We start from the raw sequence: 20,445 nt of genomic DNA, 5'->3' as shown, positions 1-20,445 counted from the left end.
TCCCCCCCCCCCCCCCTCCGCGCTACAGGCCAGCCTCACCTCGTGGTTCCAGGAATTCAGCCGCTCTGAATTCATTCGACAACGATGCCGGGGGATCAGAACGCGAAAAAAGGAAAAGTCAGCCGAATGACCAGATAGACGCGTGGATGGACGGTCATAGAGTGAGGAGGAACCGGAATGTGGCAGCTTGGTTATTACGAAGGAATCAAGAGTTGTTAGTAGTCGTTTAGACGATGCTTGTTTTTTAGGTAGCTATTTCTGGAAACGTCTATCTTATGATATTTTGTCGTTCATTTTGCCTAATTTGTGGGCATTGTGCGTGGAAGTCATTTATTTTAAGCGAAATTAAATATTTAGATATATTAGATATTTTAAATATTTAGAGAATGATTTAAGGAAATACAAAGTAATGATCGAGTAATAATTACGGTAGAATCAAGGTTTGTTAATGGCCAATTAACAAATTCTTAATAAATAAAATATTAAAACGATGAAAAAACGTGATTATAACACAAACTAACCCCTACCTCTATGAAAATTTGATAATTAAAGTTATCACATCAATATCGTTAAGATTTACATTCGGTATCAGTAGAATTTATACGTTTTTTTACGAATATATTACTTGATGCAGTAAATTTATTTAAAAACAACCAGTATTTGACCTTATTAAAGGAAAAACGAATCCACTGGAAGATTCTCTTCGAACCGAGGAAATTTATCTAGCACGGTTTCCATTAAAATTAATACGTAGCACAAATCACGAGAACGAATGTGTTCATATAAGTCGCTATATTCACTTGACACTACTTAACTCCCGGTTGAATAATTCGTTCGTGCAACCAGTAACTGAAAACAGGAATAATTTATCAGAGAGGGTTCTGAGATCTGTAGGGCGACCTAACCTATCTCGGTCTCTACCATTCTATTCATATCAAAGAACCGTGGTAGAGGCGAAGAGTTACCACGGATGCTAAAATTATATACCAGGCAGACAGTCTCCATAGTTTTCTCGTTGACCTTTGGAATTTCGCTGATTTTCGACTCGACCGAATACATTAGCGACTAAGTAGACGACACGTATGTATGTAATGGTTGGTACGTCGTTTCCAAGTGCTTCGACGAGTCGGTTCCTCTCAAAGGAAGCCTTTTCTAGATCGTTGCAGGAAGATTGACAGTTTGAGCGAGTGTCGAGAGTGGCCGACGGGGAGAGGGAAGATCGAACGTACGAAGAAACAAGGTAGAGAGTGACAGGAGGGTGGTGAGGGGTTCAAAAGGGGATGAGAAACGAAGCTCGATCGCGTCGTCGATGAAGCGGCGAACCGACGTCGCGTTGTTCCCCATTGATCGAATCTACGAGACCATGGCACACACGACTCTCTATTTCTCTCTTTCTCTAACCCCGCAGCTTCTGTACCCGCGGGGATTTGGCACTTTGACGAGTTCGCATCGAACGTAACGTGTCTGTCTGTCCCTTTCTTTCTCCTTCGAGCGGTGCACACGTACACGCGAGCGGATCTGCCGCATCGGCTACGTGTAAAGGGTACAGGGTGCTTCTTAAGAGGTACATTCAGTATTTTCGAGAGGAAACTATCTTCAGGGAGAAATACGTGATAGGACACCCGTCGTTCCGTTGTTTCTCAGAAAATATTCCTCCGTCTAAAATGCTCGAGAATCTCGACTGCCAGATTTTCCTAGTCTTTTAGTGGATTGGGCATATGAAATCATGTTCGTGAACTGTTCAATGATTAGATTAATTCTTTCAAAATGTTCCTTGGCCCGTAGGAAATAATTTCTTTTCGTCGGTTATTGAAAATGAAGATACGTCCTTCTCTAGGATTCACTTATAAGACATAATGCATTATAATTAGAAACAATTTTACCGAGGACGAATATATTTATCGTCCAATTAGATAATGCTAGTTTAAATTACAATGTTTCTTATACACAAGAATAAATAGCTATTCAATTTGATTTATGGTTGGTTCAAGTAACTATTATTGTATGATTTTACTAGCTTCGCATAATCGAAAGAGTTACCTACGTATATCTATACAATATACGAATATTTCATATTCGAGAAAGGCGATATTGAATATCCTCAGGGCATGCGTGTACTTTCACATCGAATAAAAATTTATATTATGAGCTATTGTTCAATGAAACCGCTAGTTTATTCAAAGGATATGTTCATAGGACTTATGTAAACATTTAAAAAGTCCAAACGCTAGCGATCGGGGAACTGTTGTCGTTAGAAACATCGAAACACAGAAGAGGCAAAGACAAGACGACTAGTGGTAAAAAAGAAGCAAGCGCAAGGGAAAGAGACAAAAGCAGAGACGATTTTCGAATTCTGTTCTCGATTCAATTCGCAGGGGAATGGAGGAACGAACGGTCTAGAAGTCTGTAGCAAGTCGTGTGTCATCAAGTCCAACTCACTCGATTCACGACCCTATCACCGTGCTTTTCGTAGTTACGGAAGAACAGAGGCTAGAGAACTCTTTGACCGATCTTTCTCCTTCGAAAATTACGGACTACTATTTTCCCATCCTGTCTTTCGTGCAACCTGGTCCCCCTTCTTTTCCTTCCCACCCTCATCTTTCACCCTTTTATTATCATTCGTCTTTCGTCTCGCGACCAGGTTGCACGAGTTCATTTATCGTTTTCACCGGATGACTGCGTGATATCACACACACATACACACAGACACACAGCACACAGCGTTATGCCGTTTACTTATGTGTCCGGTCTGCGTTTTAAGAATTGAAACGTACCGAGAACGTAACTCGACGTTCATGAATATCGCATACAGAGACTTTAGAAGCTAAACTGCAAAGCAGCATCAGAAAACAGCGTTGATTATATAAACTAATTATTTACCCTAACAAGATCAAGTTCAAGCTGCAGTATAGATCAATTCTCTGGGCCAATGTTGATATATGAAGAACGAATATACAAGGATTATGTTAAGGATATTTTAAATAAAAAATGTACGACGAAGATAAAATATTACTGTACGCAGTATGATACAGTGAATATGCCATTTAGAAAACGAATAAGTACGCAAATTTTTCTCTTGATTTATTAAGATTTGATTTATAAGTAGCGCTTATACAGCGATGCACGTAACTGATTTAATATCATCCGAATACTAACATTTTTGCAGTAATAAGATGCGACTTACATAACTTACTTAACTTATACAAAACCATATAACTTACATAAAAAAATATAGAAATTAAACGAATAACTGTATTTGAAAGTTTATTAAGGACAAGAGTGAACGTCGAAAATGAAACCCATTTAAATGGCACATTACCTGCATCGACGAAAGATCTTTTTCTTCATTCACCGAATGGAATAATATAAATTAAATTGTCAATTAAAAATATTACTCTGATTATGTATACGTTATTTATATACAATTTCATTTTTATCTTTTGCTGAAATATAATTAAACTGTCCGAGTTTAATTATTCCTGTTTTCCCTTCAAAAACAATGCCATTCAGAGCCTTCGTTGCATAAATGCTCAGTCTTGTTTAACGAATGACATAACTCCTCCTATTCAGCATGATTTATTTGCATAAACTTGTAGCGAAGATAGCATAGTTGCAGAGTCTCAAAATTATAGCACGACGTTCGAAGAAGCTCTGCAACTTCGGTATCGACATCGAAACACAACCGTTCTACCGTGATATCACAATTCTGGAACAAGTCTATCGAATTGTATATCCGAAAATGTAATGCGTTCATATTGAATGGCGCGGTATCGTACGTACACTTGTTTGTATTCAATAATTATAGTCAGCTATTCTATTACGTGCATGGTTTAAGTTTTGTACGAGCATTACGTACACACAATAGTAAAATTTATTTCATTATTATATTTTCAAATATAACATAGAATTCAATATATTAATTTATTAAATTGTACAAGTTTTACATATTCGAAAGGTGATGTTCGCAAGTGCTACTACGTTTGTGCTGCCTGTAATTTCTGTCACACGTTCATGTTCTGTCATGATACAAACACATTTTATCTATTTGAAATCGGAGAAATCCCATTTTTCCAGTTGCAAGTATAACTGGATGGCAATGTTCTATTTCTTTTTTTAATCATTTGATGCATACGTAAAATAAGAGTTATCGACGTTATGGATTCCCGTACTTAAGAGAGTTGCGGGCATAAAGCGTTTTATATTCTACGATTCTTACGAACCTTTTCAGCCTGTATCCGTGTACTTGGTCTTTTGTGTTATATCGTATCGTCAATTAACTTTTGTTATCAGTTTTTCCGGGTAGAAGAATCGGCTGGCGTTGTTCAAACACAAAAGCTGTCGCCGTAGAAAAACGAATGCAAGTCGAACGAAGGCAGCACGCCAATATTGGCTTTTGATATTTAGAGAGATACAAGAATGTCTGTGAACATCTCCAGCCAGGAGTTTATTACTCGAGAACACGAGTTTCTATTTGTTTGCGACGGGCCCTTAGTCTCAAAGGTATCGGATACAATTGATTAATTTAATTACCTCGAAGTGGCCACTTGTACAGTTCAATCGAACCGATATCATCGATATTTAAATAAGCTTGCAAGTCCACTCACTCTGACTTTCTCCCCTTTGCCTTTATATCGCTTTATTATTGTTTATTGATTGACCATTGCATTTGTAATTCAAGAACGCGACACTCGAAAGCATCGATTATTGATATCGGATATAGCTTGTAAATTACGCTCGGTTGTGGTGTTGCTATCGACGAAATTTATGTGGTTTCGAAGGTTTCCACAGGAGACCGAGACAAAAGTTTCACGCGGCGGAAACTTTTCGAGAAACCTTATAGGTGGTACTTTAATGCGAGTAAAAGTAATTGATTTATGGCGAAAAACTTTGTCAGGCTGTACTATCGGAGCATCTGTAAATGGGGTTTCAAGGTAAACGTTATGCGAGATAGTTATTCTATGCTGCACAATTATGGAGAAAGCCAGTGTCGGTTAAACAACTAACTCGTGAAAAATTGACGTAAACTTTATTCCTTGCAGATTCTCCATTAATTCCGTTCATAGAGTTTGCAATATCAATCTGAGTACTTTACACTTTCACTTTTATGATTATATTTACGTTTTACAGAAATAAAAGTCTCCGTTGTGATTTTAAATGTTCGACAAAAAGAAATCAAGGTAAACTTTAAACGATAATACTTTTGTTAATGCTAATTATTTTTTAATCTGAAATTTCATCTGAGATATATTGCTGGCAAATCTACAGTAAATTTCCCGATCCGATATCGACATTTTACATTTAATATCTTTCATTTGTCTTAATCTAAGAAATATTCATTTCACATGATTCTGGTTCGCTTCGATTGTAATTCGCAGAAGGAATTTCGCAGAATAGAAGACTAGTATAAAACAGACTCGAGAACCTATCCATCCAGGATTGTAAAATGTAAATACGTTTAACGGTGTGCGAGAACTAACCAGACAATCTACTTTGCTCAGCTAATCTATCATACTTTTTACCTTCATTACCACCTCTCAATCAATTATGAAAAGCCATTTTAAAGCAGTATTTGCAAAAAAGTCTCAAATATAGGATCATAGAAACGTTTGCTCATTAAAATAAGTTAAAGCCCGAAAAAAGTGAATAATGCGTGTTAACGATATTAATCTTTTCTACTAATGCAAACCTAGATACAGAATTTTCATCTTCGCACATGTACGAATCAAAAAGTACGATACAACTACACGATCACTGTTTAGGAACTTAGAATTGACTATCCAAAGTTTGTGATACAGACGACCTAATTTCAGTTCACAATCTGTATAAGGAGACCAAAAACGAATTCAGGTCACGAACGTGCTTTACTGCCTCTACACTACAACACAAACTTCCCTAATTTTTAGGACAAAACTTTGAGAAATTGTAACGAAATTCGTCTTAGCTAATACTACGTACAATACTCACAGAAGTATTCAAAAAACCGTAAAAGCCTTTCATGAATTATACGAAACATTTTGAAACTTCATTAAAGCTAACAATGACATTTGACTATTGTGATTGTATTGGTCAAATTTAAAAACGACGTAAAAATATATGTAGAAATTACAAAATATTTTCTGTGAACATATACTTTGCAAAGATCACCACGGCGTTCGTACAGGATCGGACACCTACGTCCAGCAATGTTCTTAAACTTTCGTTTCCTAAATTCATCGTAATTCTAATTCTACGTATAATTTTACTAACATAAATAATAAGAAATACAATCAATTTGTATGAATATAACAACTACCACAGAAACTTGTACAGCATCGAACGTGTAAATCGAGCAACATTCCTAAATTCATCGTAGCTAATTCTACATATAATGTTATTAAGATAAACAATAGGAAATATAATCAGCTTGGATGAATATAACAACTACCACAAAATATCGTAAGTATAGTCGAGCGCGTAAGTCGAGCAACATTCTTCAACCCTCCATTATCCAGAACCTCTCAACGCGAAGGGAAACCAAGCCTATGAATACATACCCCGAAGCGTCGATCCGACGTTCCGGCGACGGACCCGAAATAATAATATCGCCGGATCCACCGGTGGGTGAATTAGGTCGGTCATGCGAGAGAGGCCGGAGAACCACTGAGTTCCCGTGTAGCTGCTTGAATGCGCAAATGATTGGTGAGATCGTGGCAGCAAGTAGGCGCCTGGCGTCTTTGCCCCCGGTTGGCCGGTTCGTTGCTCCTACAATGGCCCGGTGCAAGACTGAACAGTGAACTCTCACCCCTTCGAAGATGCTATAGCCCCCTGCTACGAGCACGTACCACAGGCTTTCTCGTGTTCCCGTTTCTTGAAAAGTGATCCCTTTAACAGCCCTGGGCCGGACACACCCGCGCCTTCCCTCGGCTCTTCCGGCTTATCAAAAACCTTTTTTTCGTCCAATGTTTCTCCAACGATAAGTGGTAACTCGGAATGAATTGTTTATTCTCGACGTTTCTTGGTCTCCTTATTGTGAATCAAAATTGATGGATCTTACGTGAGTGATTTGATATTTTTTATTATTAGAAAACCTAAGTCGAAAATGTTTGCAAATCAATGGTTTACATTTTTAGGTTTGTAGAGATGATAATATTCTTGATATTTTTAGTATGGATTACTTTTCATGCCACATATCAATATTTCTAATGCAGACGTTTGTAAATCCTTTCGAGTTCCAAGAATAAAGGAATTTTCCTAAAGTGAGCGTAAATATATTTAAACTATAAACGCAGGACAGAAATTAATGATTAATTTACTACCGGTTGAAAATAGTTGTATCGTGTATGTATAGAAAAATATATACTTCCAAATCATAGAACTCCTAGGGAAGTTTGAATCGATAGGAGAAAAACGAAAATTAAAACTTTCGTGCGACACAAAGGCAAAGAAATAATTTCAAGAATTTCTCCTTATAATGATTTCTACTTCAATAAAGAATTTATAGAGGATTTTGTGTCTGATACGCGTTTAAACAATGATTGACTTATATTTACAAGTATGCAAATACACGTATCAACGTAGTAACTGTGTTATTATGATGTCTTAACCATAATATACACACAAACATATATATATATATACAATGTGCATTATGAATTATGAATATTTAACTGCGAAATTATTAGATAATGTTACTACGTTGACACTTATGAAAGTAATTAGCAGCGTTACAGATTAATTACCAAGTAATGAATAGATAACAAGCTTATTATTCATTTTATTGTACGGTAGTAAAACATTTAACATAAGTATCGCAAATGTAAATGTACTGTAATAGACAGATGATGATAGACAATATAAAGAAATTGCAGATGAAAATATTTATGGTGAATAAAATTGATCTGTTCGAAGAGTTTTTTAAAGGCTATTGAAGCAAGATAACTTCTTTCAAAATTCAGGGCAACTTCTGCACCGAAGTTTTTTCTAACCTTCCGTTATTTATAATTGCACTAACTATTTGTGTGGGTTATTAGCAACATGAAAGAATAGCAAGTTACATGGAGCTATAAATCATTATGTACCTTCAAATATTTTAAGCGATTAATAACACTTGTATTGATTTGTTATGTTTTAAATTGTTCTTTATGATAAATTTTATATGGAATTGTTGGATTCTGTATGAAGAATATAATTCCTCTTATTGTATGCAGGATGATGTGTTCTATTGCTAATTTAGTATTGTATGAATTACAAAATAGTATACCTTCTCTTATAAGGAGATATTAATAAATGATTTTTGTACATATTGTAATTACGTAAATATGTAGTATCCTAATGAAATTACTATTTGATAAATAGTACTTGATCGTTTCGTATTTGAATGTATAATAATTTCCACATATTAATTTTCCATTTCAAACTTTTCTCTCCATCAGAAAGTAATCTCTCGAAAGATCACAGATTGAAAAGCTCTTTGATTATGCATACGACAGACGATCCACCATTTCGTTACTTAAACAAAAGATTTCCATCGGCTATAAAAATAAACTTGCAGATAAGATTATGCGGATATAAATGGATATATACAAAGATCTATCGTGATTAAAATTCATTAAGCAAACTCTAAACCCTATATGATTATCAACAGAAGAGAAAAAAAGACATTGTAAATTAACTAAAGATTGAACGTATTTAATTATTTTATAAAATACGGGTAATATGGAATTTTAAATACGATTAATTTTTATGGGTAAACTCTAAATTAAATAATGGTAGAAAATGAGATGATATGAAGTATAAATGTAGGTCACCGTATAAAAAAACATACCCCTAATTACCTAGATTATATAATTACGTGAGAATTATCAATTTAATTATTTAAAAACTAGAGTATAAAATTAAGAATTAAGAAATAATGTATTAATAACGTATGATCTAAATGAAAAGTATTCAAAAGAAATGACAAACGTTTTAACATCGATTAGCATTCTCAAGTTTACCATCTTATTTCTACAATACTTTAAGATATGTGTATATATTTTTAATAATTGTTTCGACGAGTTATCCATTGGTGTTTGATTTCAATTTTTACATATCAGACAGCAACAAAATTAAAAAGCCTATTTAAAATACATTTACAACATTAAATTCCACTGAAATGTCCAATTTGCCATTCAATAATTTGGTTACGATTAATAAATAATATAAGGAGTAATATATAATATCTAATTTTACATTTGTGTAACAGTTGATAAAGTAAATATAATATATACGACACATAAGTCAACAATGGTGCATTATCACATGGAAAATATTGAACCAAAGAAAATTCCAGTCGAGCTACGTATATTTGCGGGTTAATTAATTAATGTATCTACGTTCATTTCATATCAGGTCGAATGGAGAATATAAAACGTCTCATCTGCCCTTGCACGTATAATCATGACTCGAGAACGAACACCTGTGTTATCGTCTTCCTCTACTTATTACGCATAAGATGATAGTAAACTCAAAACTTGTCTCACAACAAACCTGGCAATTCCGTGCAAGAGAGTTAATCGAAGGAAAGCATGCGTTCTCTCCTTCCTCCCTGTTGCAGTGAAATATATTTATGAATCCTGTCACGACGAATTTATGCGCGGTTCTAGAAAATAAAAAGAAAAGTTATCGTTCTCTTGAATTGAAATAGAAGTAGATCCTCGAATTCATCATGATTTTAATTATAAAAATATTCATAAGATACTTGTTGGTGTATTTACAGAATAAAAAAGTACATTAGGTTGCAATGAATAAGTAAATTTTAATGAGCATGATTCTTCTTGGTAATAAGAAGTTTTTTAATTTCTGATGAAATTATCGTGATTTCAAAAAGATGTCAAAAACTGCGAAATCTTCAATGAGCTAGCTATATGTCGATTCGATGCTCTAGGTTAATGGTAAAACAGCCACACAAGGGTTTGGGTACATGACCTTTTGTTTTCTTTGAGACATTAATAAATGATTTTATATCTTGATAAATCCTTTTACTATTAATATTATGTTTCTTTCTAATATTAAATTTTTACAATTTATTTTGGTACACTCTTTATTACATTTATTTATTATAATAATTTTGCATATCTGTACTATTTTGCGGTTGGAATATGTAATAAAAACATTTGAAACATAAGAAATTGTTGCACCAGCGACATAATTTCACTCAAATCCTTTTGACATTGTTTAACCATCGACGTGAAGCATCCAATAGAGCATACAGTTAACTCATTCAAGAATTCACAGTTCTAACCATGTTATTGTAAGTATTAAAGTGTATATAATGAATTGTTAAATTACTATTATCGCACATACATTTCACATATGTAATTCGACCATTGTTTCCTAAAGTTCGTTCTTTTCACCAACAACGATGTATTTGATGACTAACTCTGTCGCTTTTGAAATATATTTACGATATGTATAAATATTCTCTAGTATATATCATTCTCAAATTGAATGATTGCAATCGTTTTTGCTAATGAAAGAATTAATTAAAATTTCAGTAGTTACATTCGAAAATTCGTTACAGAGAAAACTTGGAAGACGTTCATGTAGCATCCATCGAGAAAAATACGGTACTTACCAGTAAGAAAAATCACAGAGAAACTCTCCCCGCGGATCTTCCATCATACCGTCCGAAGATTCCGTAACGATAATTTGGGAAACAGTGGAATAAGCAGGAAAAGTTTCGCGATTACGTGTGAATTTACAGAAAATTGTTACATTCTCCCGGAAATGATATTTCAGTGTCTAGTTAAGCACTTTTAGAAAAAATGAGTGATACGAGGGGCTGAACTGCGCTAAGCACGCCAGAAAAAATTTCAAGTGGCGCGAAATATAAAACGTTAACTACACGAACGTAGGAAAGTGAAGCGGGGAACATTTTACTTGTATAATGATCTCTTCATTTTTCGCGGTCTATAACGCGCAAAACTTTCGTAAAACCACAGCGATACGTCACACCTTGCTCCATGTAACACACCTGCAACTGAGATTTTACGTTTACACTCCCGACACGTTAAATCTCTTAATTCTTTTAGCGTCGATACGGTAACAAAAAGTAGACGCGTTCGTTCCTTTTATTGGAAAAGGGAAGCCTTTCTTTCTTTCCTTTTCCTCTGCGCGTGTGTTTCTTTTTTACGCTTTTCCGTTTGAATTCTTCGCGGTGGTCCAACAATGCATACAGGTAAAGTAAATCCGTGCCCGTTTTCACACTGCGCATAGCTGGCACATAAATGAAAGTGGGGCAAGATGACGAATTGCAATCTTTTCATACGCGGGTCCGGATAACCGGAGTAGGATTTGTCAAAATAACACCGATAAAAAGCTGGCTGCAAGTGGAATTTTAACACGCTCGAGTTTAGCGTGTAACGTAGGGACCACGAGACAAGAATCATCAATGTGTTTTTTGGAAAACGTTCCTTACGGTGATTTACAACCATTGAAATAGCGATATTGGTTTGTTGATAAGTTAGAAAAGGGGATCGTAATTTTATTTGCAATACCTCGAAACATCGAAGGATTATTGATGACGATTTGAGTAGGACAGATACAACACCGTTGTCGTGTCTTTGTCGTTTATATCGGTGGACAAATGTTCTTTCAAACCTTGCACTCGATACTTGCATTTTTCACGGTTTCACGCGAGCTTTGGACAGTTATATTTCTACATGTATCCAGTTATTTCAAAAGTGATGTTGTATTTTTGTCAAATTTTGAAATTGTGGAAAATTAAAGATTTTAATTCGTAGCTTCAAATTATCGACTATTAAAAAATAATAATTCGACTATTACAAAGTGGGTGTTTGTAAGCAATAACAAGTAATTTCATATAAAAACTGTTTCATGAATTTTATCGTATTTGTCAAAAGTTCAGTATGCGATTACAAGAAAGGACTATTTTAATAAACCGATCAACATTTTTATTATTATAGAATGAAGCAATTTAAATGAGTCGCTCAGAAGCCGAATTAATGAATTTCATCGACTGAAATACAGCGAAAATTGATGATTATCAACATAATTATTTAATTTCGTCTCAAAATTTGTACTTACTCAGATATGCTATTTGTTTGTAATAAATAAATTTATCGGAAATAATACTCTGTTTCTGGAGATGTACAATACTAATTTACAGATTTACCTCCTACTAATCTAGTAAAACACCAAATATAACTATTCTAAATTTGCTTTAAAATCTATTCGAATTTAGAAATTTCTCACGATAACAACCGCAATAATTAATTAAATTCCATTAATAAAATGAAAACATCTCTCTCCAACACGCTTCATCGAAACGTTTCTCGTCCATTAATTACCAAAAAATTCACGAGGAGCGATCACGGAGCATTTACTGATTTTCCACCGCGTGTTGGAGCTACGTTCACGAGCGAAAATGCGGGGAATCGAAAGTTTTTAACGCGTTCGAGCTATTCACCTCTAAATTCCGCGCGAATGAAATCGTCGGGAATTTCAGACTTCATTTTCTCTGTCGCCGCGGAATCATGGAAGGGGCTTTATTTTAATAATTGAACGAACTACCTAGTTGTCGAGTATCCACGGAGTTCCTACGAGTTCCTCTATTCTCGTCGTGGCGGCGACGACGATGCCATTGAAAACAGAAGACAGCAATCCGTACGAAATCGACCGATGGAATGCGAACGATATCGATCATCGTACGAGCCCTAACGCCACGATGAATGTCACCATGAAACTGTTGCGGGTATAATCGGCGTACAGCGATACTCGAAAAGTCGAGCTTCATTACGGAAGTTAGTTCAAACATTGAAAGTTGGTTCGATCGACTCGAGATGCGTGCGCCGATTCCGCTATTCATCGAGTTCAGGCGTCTTTGTGGATTTATTTAACAAATTCATCAGATTGTTTCCACCCCTTCGGGCAGAATAGACGAATGGATTATAACGTATTATATTCGGATCACCGTGAAAGCTTCTGAACCGGTCACGGGAAGAGGGCGTCCGAGTGTTTGTCGATAAACTTAGCCGGTATAACGTATGAACGGAGAAAGAGGGAAAGGTTTTACTTAAAAGCTTCGCTGCAAAGTTGAAACGAGATCGTGGAACGCCGAGGAATTGCGCTTTGAGAAAAATGGGAAATGATGGAGGATTTTCTTCTTTCAGTAGACGTTCATGATTAATACTTGGAAATAATATCGAGAGGTATAAATATTGTAATTAATTGGTTCTCTTTTATGTCTGTTTCATCCTTTCATTCCATTATCTTTTTATCCTTTGCTTTTAGTAGTCCGATGCAGTATGTGAAATTATCGTTTGATAACGTAAAACAAAATAACATTTGTTTGATTAAAATGTGCACATTGCTGTGAACGACACTTTTACAATGTATAGTATTCTTCTCTAGAGGATTGCTATAAAAGTTAACATTCTTCGAAGTGGTAAATTCTTTAAATTTGTATTTATTTAATTTATTTAATATCTAGATATATCATAACAATATTTACAAGAAACTAAATTAAATATTCTCTCAAATTATGGAATTTTACCAGAAATATAGATGTACTGCTAATATCGACAAAATTGGTGATCATGAATTTCAGTTCAATAATTAGAAATATGTATAATTATAATTATATATTAGTATGATTAAATAGGTATAAATTAAGTAATTCAATAACAATTGAATTATTCAGTTGAACAGGCTGAAAAAGAAATTACCTTTTCTATTGGAAATTTTAGATTTAACTACTTCAAATCGATCGAATATCATAAAGCTTCGCTGTGATATGTAAATAGATACAAGATATGTAGAACCATAAATTCAATTTTGAATTAATATCAGATTTCTATTAATACATCAAATAGCGATCTATAAAGTTACATGAAATTGGTGGTCCATATCAATATATCAGTGCTTTCTTTTCGCGCTTGCTGAAAAAAAAGTTGCGACACCATAGTGTGTTATTCGTGATACGACGCTCAAAATTCATGTTTTATGTTATTCAATAACAATAATAACAAAATCAATGAAAACATATTCTTTTAATTCATTTATATTATCATTAGCTATATTAAAGTATATAAATGTCGTAAGAAAGCAAGATATGAAATTCATTTTGTCTCCAATAATTAGTAATTAACAGTATATTGAAAAATATTAATGGAAGTTCTGTTGCACCAGATTTTGTAAATTATTCATAAATTGATAACAAGCAAAAATTTTAATTAATGACATACAGTATAAATGATTACTTGGGATATTTATTTTATAATAACCATTATTAATTTTGCATCGTTCGACATAGTACATAATTGAAATGTACGATTAAAGAATACATTATCATCACCTTGGAGATTTAAATTTACGACTAAAATAATATTTGTTGAACTTGAAATAATTTTAATGGATTTTAATGAACGATTTCTGAAGGCTGTAATTTTTGATATTTTAATTTCTTTTGAAGCCACAGGAAACAACTGATTCCCCCACCTGTCCACCATCTCTTAATTCGAAACACTAGAAAACATAACAATTTAATATGCATTGCGAGACAGAAAGAAATCTAATTGCGTAATATCAAGTACTAAAAACTAGTTGTTAGCTTTAAAATTAATTACCAGGTACATACTTGCTACTAGTAACTAATTAACTACAGTTTCCCAACATGTACACACTTAGACCCAATTATTATACCTGGCGTGCATAATCCATAATACATGTAAGTAAGCTTACACCACGTGTTGTGCAATACTGGATTTCACGACTCGTAAATTGAACAAACAATTTTCCACTACCGTTCGACAAATAACTTACGATCTCTTTCAACTATGTTCATTACGAATTCACGGGAGATTACAAAAGGACGCTTCGTGACGAATTTCCGACGAAAAATTTCAACCAGCCACGTGTATCTGTACGATAACCGATAGTTCCGTGTATCACTTTGAAATATGCATTGCAACTGTAATCACTCATCGGAACTTTTATGACACATTTTTAAACAAACACCGGCGCATCAGGTCTCGCGATACTTTGCAAATAAAGTGGATATTTCTGCGCTCGAGCACGAACAGTCGTGAACGGACAATCGCAATTTTCGGTCGGAAGCTTCGATTCCAATTTTAAATGAATTATATTTTAAATTCGATCGTATAAAATTACATGGAACTCCCACGGCAAACTTCGAGCGGACTTCCGTAATTTTCGATGGAGCCACAGAAATTTATTGCCACTCTATGTATACCAGGCATTCCGTTCTACCCGATCATTTCACGCAAATTGAAACGGTCAATCGAACTGTCGCCCTTCCGATTCCTCTGTCATTTAATCGCGTATCAAGCAATTTCAACACGAGAAGAGTACGAGATACGATTAATAATAGATCGATCGAAAGTGGTTTCTTTTAATAAACTTCGTCCTCTTTCCAATCAATTGTATTTTCTTTCGTGCAGTTATTATGAAAGAAAGATAATTGGAAAATACGAATAGTAATACGTAATTAGACTGCCAATATTTATACAAATTAAGAAGATATGATGAAATGAAGAAGATACGAAGCTTAATACATATGGACGTAATTTTTAAAAAATTTAACCATTTGAACGTATCGTGTTCGCTTTCCACAAACATTCAAACATTAGCTGCTAGTTAATGGCGAAAGTCACTTGATAACATCATTAGAGCATGAAACTGTTATAACTAGTTCGTAGTTTAAGCTCTGAAAATTCCTACTTTCATATCCCATCAATTCGCTATTGCGAAAGAAGCATAGTGAATAACTCTCGTTCGAGACTCATATTTTGAACAAATGAAATAAAAACTTCCTTTATAATTAATTTCTTCTTAAGTATCAGAAGAAATAAAATTTCAAAAATATCAATATTCAATATTTAACGTGATATTGCTAATCGATCACCAGGTATCACGTACTATACGTTCATAAATAAAGATTATGTGTTTAGCGTAAGTGTAAAAATCATAGATACATGCTTCAAATAATTTAGTTTTGTGTATCATATTTTTCTCATCTGTACTCATAGAATATACTGACAACTTAAGTTAAATAATTTTGTTAAAGATAAGACGTGGCCTAAGGCTTTCGACCGCTTCGTAACGCAAATATTCGAAACACAAATCCATTCCACTCCCATACTCCCACACCATTCCGTAAAGTAAACGAAGCGTAAACAAAATTTTCGAATAATCGCTGGTACCATCGCCACGAAGAGCCCACGGCAAGGCATTATAACCTGAAACCGGCTGTAAATAAAATAGCCAATAATTCGCAACCGCAACAAAAGACTGACGACCCACCCACGAGCCTTAACGTGGTTACAGCACGTAAACCAGACGCGAAGCCGCGTCAGGCACACCTTACGATCGCCCATAAACATAATTAACCAACGAATCGACGCACGCGAACGCGTGGAAGCGTGTGGCCGCGAAGAGTGAATAGCGGAGGAACGTGCAAACAATCGTAGCCCGGTGGTAGCCAGATAGGTTCATGAGTAACAGTAAATACCAGCTTCCGAATCAGCTGTAGCCCGAATTTCCGGGACTTTTAAAACCCTTTTGAGGTACTCTGGTTAGCCACAATGTTTACAATGCAACTATCAGCGAATAGGGTGAGAGCAAGGGGCCGCGGAGTCACGCACCCGTATCGAGACTGGGCTAAAAACCAGGGAAACCTTCGCACACAAGCACCGATCGCGTGTACATCGACACTGTTCAATGGTCGAGGACTGTGTTTTCAGCGGGAATAACGATTCGTGGTATAACGTATAATTAACATTCGGCGACGTCATTAAACCAATCCTCCTCTACATGCTGTATATGTTTTAAACGCCGACGGAACGCTAATGCGACTGCTTAATAGATCGTTGTTGCTCGTACCTTTTTCCATTTCCATGCTTCGCTATAACAATTTATGTCGTTTCGTGATTTTTGGTTTGAAAGTATTTTAATTTGGATTCTTTTATTTCTTGATTGTACTCGAGTTTCGTGATTAGATTGTTGTATATGTGTTCGAAGAAATTGTATCTAAAGATTGTTAAAACATGAAAATTATGTATATGTGGAAAGTGGTTTAAAGAAAATAAAAGTGGTTTCACAAAGTAAAAGCTTAAAGTCGGTAAATGGTTATTAATTGTGAAGAATTATATGTCGAAAGGTATGTGACGAGGATGACTAGCGATATAAATAAAAATACGAACGACTACGGCTTGAAACTCATCTGTTTGACGTGTTCTAACATATGGGCTTCTTCTAGACATAGGATAGTTATCTTTTCCGATAATTTATTACGACAGCCAGAAATATGTATGAAGTAACTTACACTGAAACGAGCTCGCGTTTCCTATCCAAAATAATATATCTGAGTGAACATATTCTACCAGTAGAATTAAAAATGTAAAAATCAATTTCCTCTAAACAACTTACATATATATACTATTTCCAATGGATGAACAATCATATTTTACATATGAAAAAATACAATTTTTTCACAGGAAAACATAAGATTCTCCAAACAATTACGCGTGTTATGTATACGGTACCATACAAGTCCAAGTCGTCTACACCCTAAAGCTGCCTAATCCAGAACACAATTATTCATAATTAATCCACTTTAAACTAGGCAACCTCCCTATTCTAGTCAACCCGGATCTAATTCATCCAGCTGTCCCCGTTAAGACCCAAATAATGCCGTATGCGAAATTCACGTGTACCGGCATGTTAGCGAGACCACGAAGAGAACATCGTCCATTTAAAAACGCCGGTGTTCGCCCATAGTATGTATCAAACTTGTTTGAATTCGAATCGAATCCGGCGTCTGCGTTATTGGTTATCAGCAACAAAATAGACGATTCTACAGCGCCGAACAGTAAATCTGTCGGCGTAGTCTCAAAATTGAAAGTTTATCGATTTTGCATACAAGGCGACCAATTATAACAATGAAATCATTGTAACATCGAATAGTCGGCCTGTAATGCGGCCGGTCCAGGTCGCGTTGTTATCGCGCGACGGAAAACGGCCGCGTAACTACTCGTCGCTTGAATCATCGGCTGACAAATGGGCCGCGAGTCGCGCCGAATGACAAATCGAAGCTCCAGATTCCAGCACGTGAGGGTGAAATTACGGTGCGATCTGCCAACACCGACTGGTTCCGCGTCGTAATACTTCTCTGTCGGACGTTCGAAGCAGAATCGTACAAAGTGAGCCGTGAGTCCACGCTTAAGAGTGAACCCTGTTGGTGAAGATCACGCTCTATCAATCTGTCCGTAGCTTCTGGTACTCTTGCGAATAGACGTGACTAGACGCTCGATAAATCTTTAGCTGATTCATCGGCATTTATTTGCGTCGATCGCGTTGGTATATCGTGACTGCGATGATTTCGAGAGATCATGATTTGCGGCACTCTTTGCAGCTGTACAAACGTACATACGTTTATATCGATATGTGTTTATTGATGTTTAATACTGTTGCATAATAATGACTGCTGCTTAGTCTTGCTCCATAATTATTATCCTTTTTGCATAAAAATGCAAATCCTCTTGGAACGGGAAGTTTTAATTTGTTTTATATATGTTCAAGATATTTAATATAGTTGGTCAAGTTCATCAATCAAAAAGTAGGAAAAGTAGGTTATTTTTACAAACTTATGGAATTTGCGATTATCGATGTTCGATTGTCCGTGCAACATACGAACTCATGGAAATAAATCATTTGTTTTCCGAGAAACTCAACATTGATTACGCATCTAGACTATGAAATTGAGAAACCTACAAGAAATAATATTAGTAAATCCGGTTTCTGTGTAACAGAAAACTGATATCGATGCAATGCATGCATATCTCATCTTAAAAGTTGTCAACTTTTTTTCTTCAAATTTGAATATGTGATTCATAAATATGCCAATATGTACGCATATTTAACGTATCAGTCCATACAATCGCATTACAGCACTCAGCGTTAAAAAAAAGAAAAATCCGTTTCGAAAGCGTAACTAACGATGCAACAATTAAGAATTCACTGAATTATCACTCAACGAGTAACGCCCAAGTGAAACACAATATACCATGACGTATAAGCCTGTCCCATAAAGTACACTCGACCATACGCGTGCATGCAATAAACGTTTAGGATGCATTTAGCGTTGGCTGAAATACGGCCAGGCCGCGTTTGCTGCGACATTTTAACGTTTTATAAAGATAGAAGATGTCTAACGCATATTGCTTATAGAGAAAAGTCCATTATTTTTAGTTTCCACTTTCGTATTTTCAGCGTGAAATTCTAGCCAGAATATCCCAGCAGTGACACGTCCTTAACGGCCACGATAAAAATAAGACGAGTGGGGGCGAGTCAACCCTTTTCGGCCAAACCACTCGAGTTATCCGCGTTGAAAATACGTCAGCATGAATTACGACCCTCCTAATTCGCCCTACTGGCCGTGAATCTCTCTCTCTCTCTCTCTCTATCTATCTATCTATCTCTCTCTATGTCTCTCTCATCCCTCGTCGCGGATTAAAGAGTGTGATCCCAAGGAATCACGCTTCGCGTCATTGCGGTGAGCCGCGTCTCTTCAAAATGGGGAGGGACAGGGTGGTAGAGGAGAGCGGAGAAAGGTGACGGATCTTAGGGGATGGAGAAACAGCCTGAAAATGTGTCCCTCTCGACTTCCGGCCGGATAGAGTCTTGGAACTCGGCAAGTAAGGCAGGTAGCGCGGAGTAACTTATCGCCTAATAAATTCCAGCCATTAGACTGCGGGAAGTAATGGATGTACCATTTGCACCCTCCAGTACGCTTAGTGGTGGGTAACTCGGTAGGCGTGAAAGGGAGGACGAGATGATGAAAGAGAGAGACAGGCAGGCAAGCAGACAGACAGACAGACAAGCAGACAGACAAACAGACAGAGACGAAAGAGAAGGAGAAGCCGTTGTGCCGGTTTCCTCTCTTGGCTAGACGAATTCCAGATATCGATTTAAAGTTTGGCGTTACTCGGTTACTGCATACATTTAGGCAAAGACTCGATTAGATGTAGCAGCAGCTATCCAAGGCCGGTTGCACGACGCGTTTATCGCGTCGGCCAGAAGAGAAGGCAGCATGTCTGGAAACGCGGTTACCTGTTATCGCTTTCGTGGTAACACGATTTTCGAATTGAATCGAGAATCGATGCCGGCTAGTAAATCAGAAAAGGAATCCACGGACAATTTTCACGACTATTTTATGCGGCATAAAACGTTCACGCAGATAAGGGAATGACGGATAACCGTGCGCAGAGGTTGCGGACCCAAGTAACGAGATACACACATACATACACACATACTCAGCGTCTATCAGTTTTGCCTGCCATACTATCACGATCTTCGCGCTTTAACTGAAATCGGTGGTAAGGTGCCAGTAACAAATTTTCGGATATACTTGTAAAGTCTACGACCAAGCTGTGGCTTCTAGGAATT

The 20,445-nt window shown here is 36.0% G+C and overlaps 1 long non-coding RNA gene across 1 annotated transcript in view; it reads right to left on the bottom strand.

The window, feature by feature from the left end:
• The window catches only part of LOC112212058, a 224,124-nt gene that overhangs the window by 154,045 nt on the left and 49,634 nt on the right, over positions 1-20,445 (bottom strand). The gene's annotated exons all lie outside the window — the stretch shown is intronic.

This window comes from Bombus impatiens, unplaced genomic scaffold (genome assembly GCF_000188095.3).
Source record: "Bombus impatiens unplaced genomic scaffold, BIMP_2.2 scf_0102, whole genome shotgun sequence".
NCBI lineage: Eukaryota > Metazoa > Arthropoda > Insecta > Hymenoptera > Apidae > Bombus > Bombus impatiens.
Note: the sequence above shows the minus strand (reverse complement) of the source record. Positions and strands in the feature narration are given on the sequence as shown.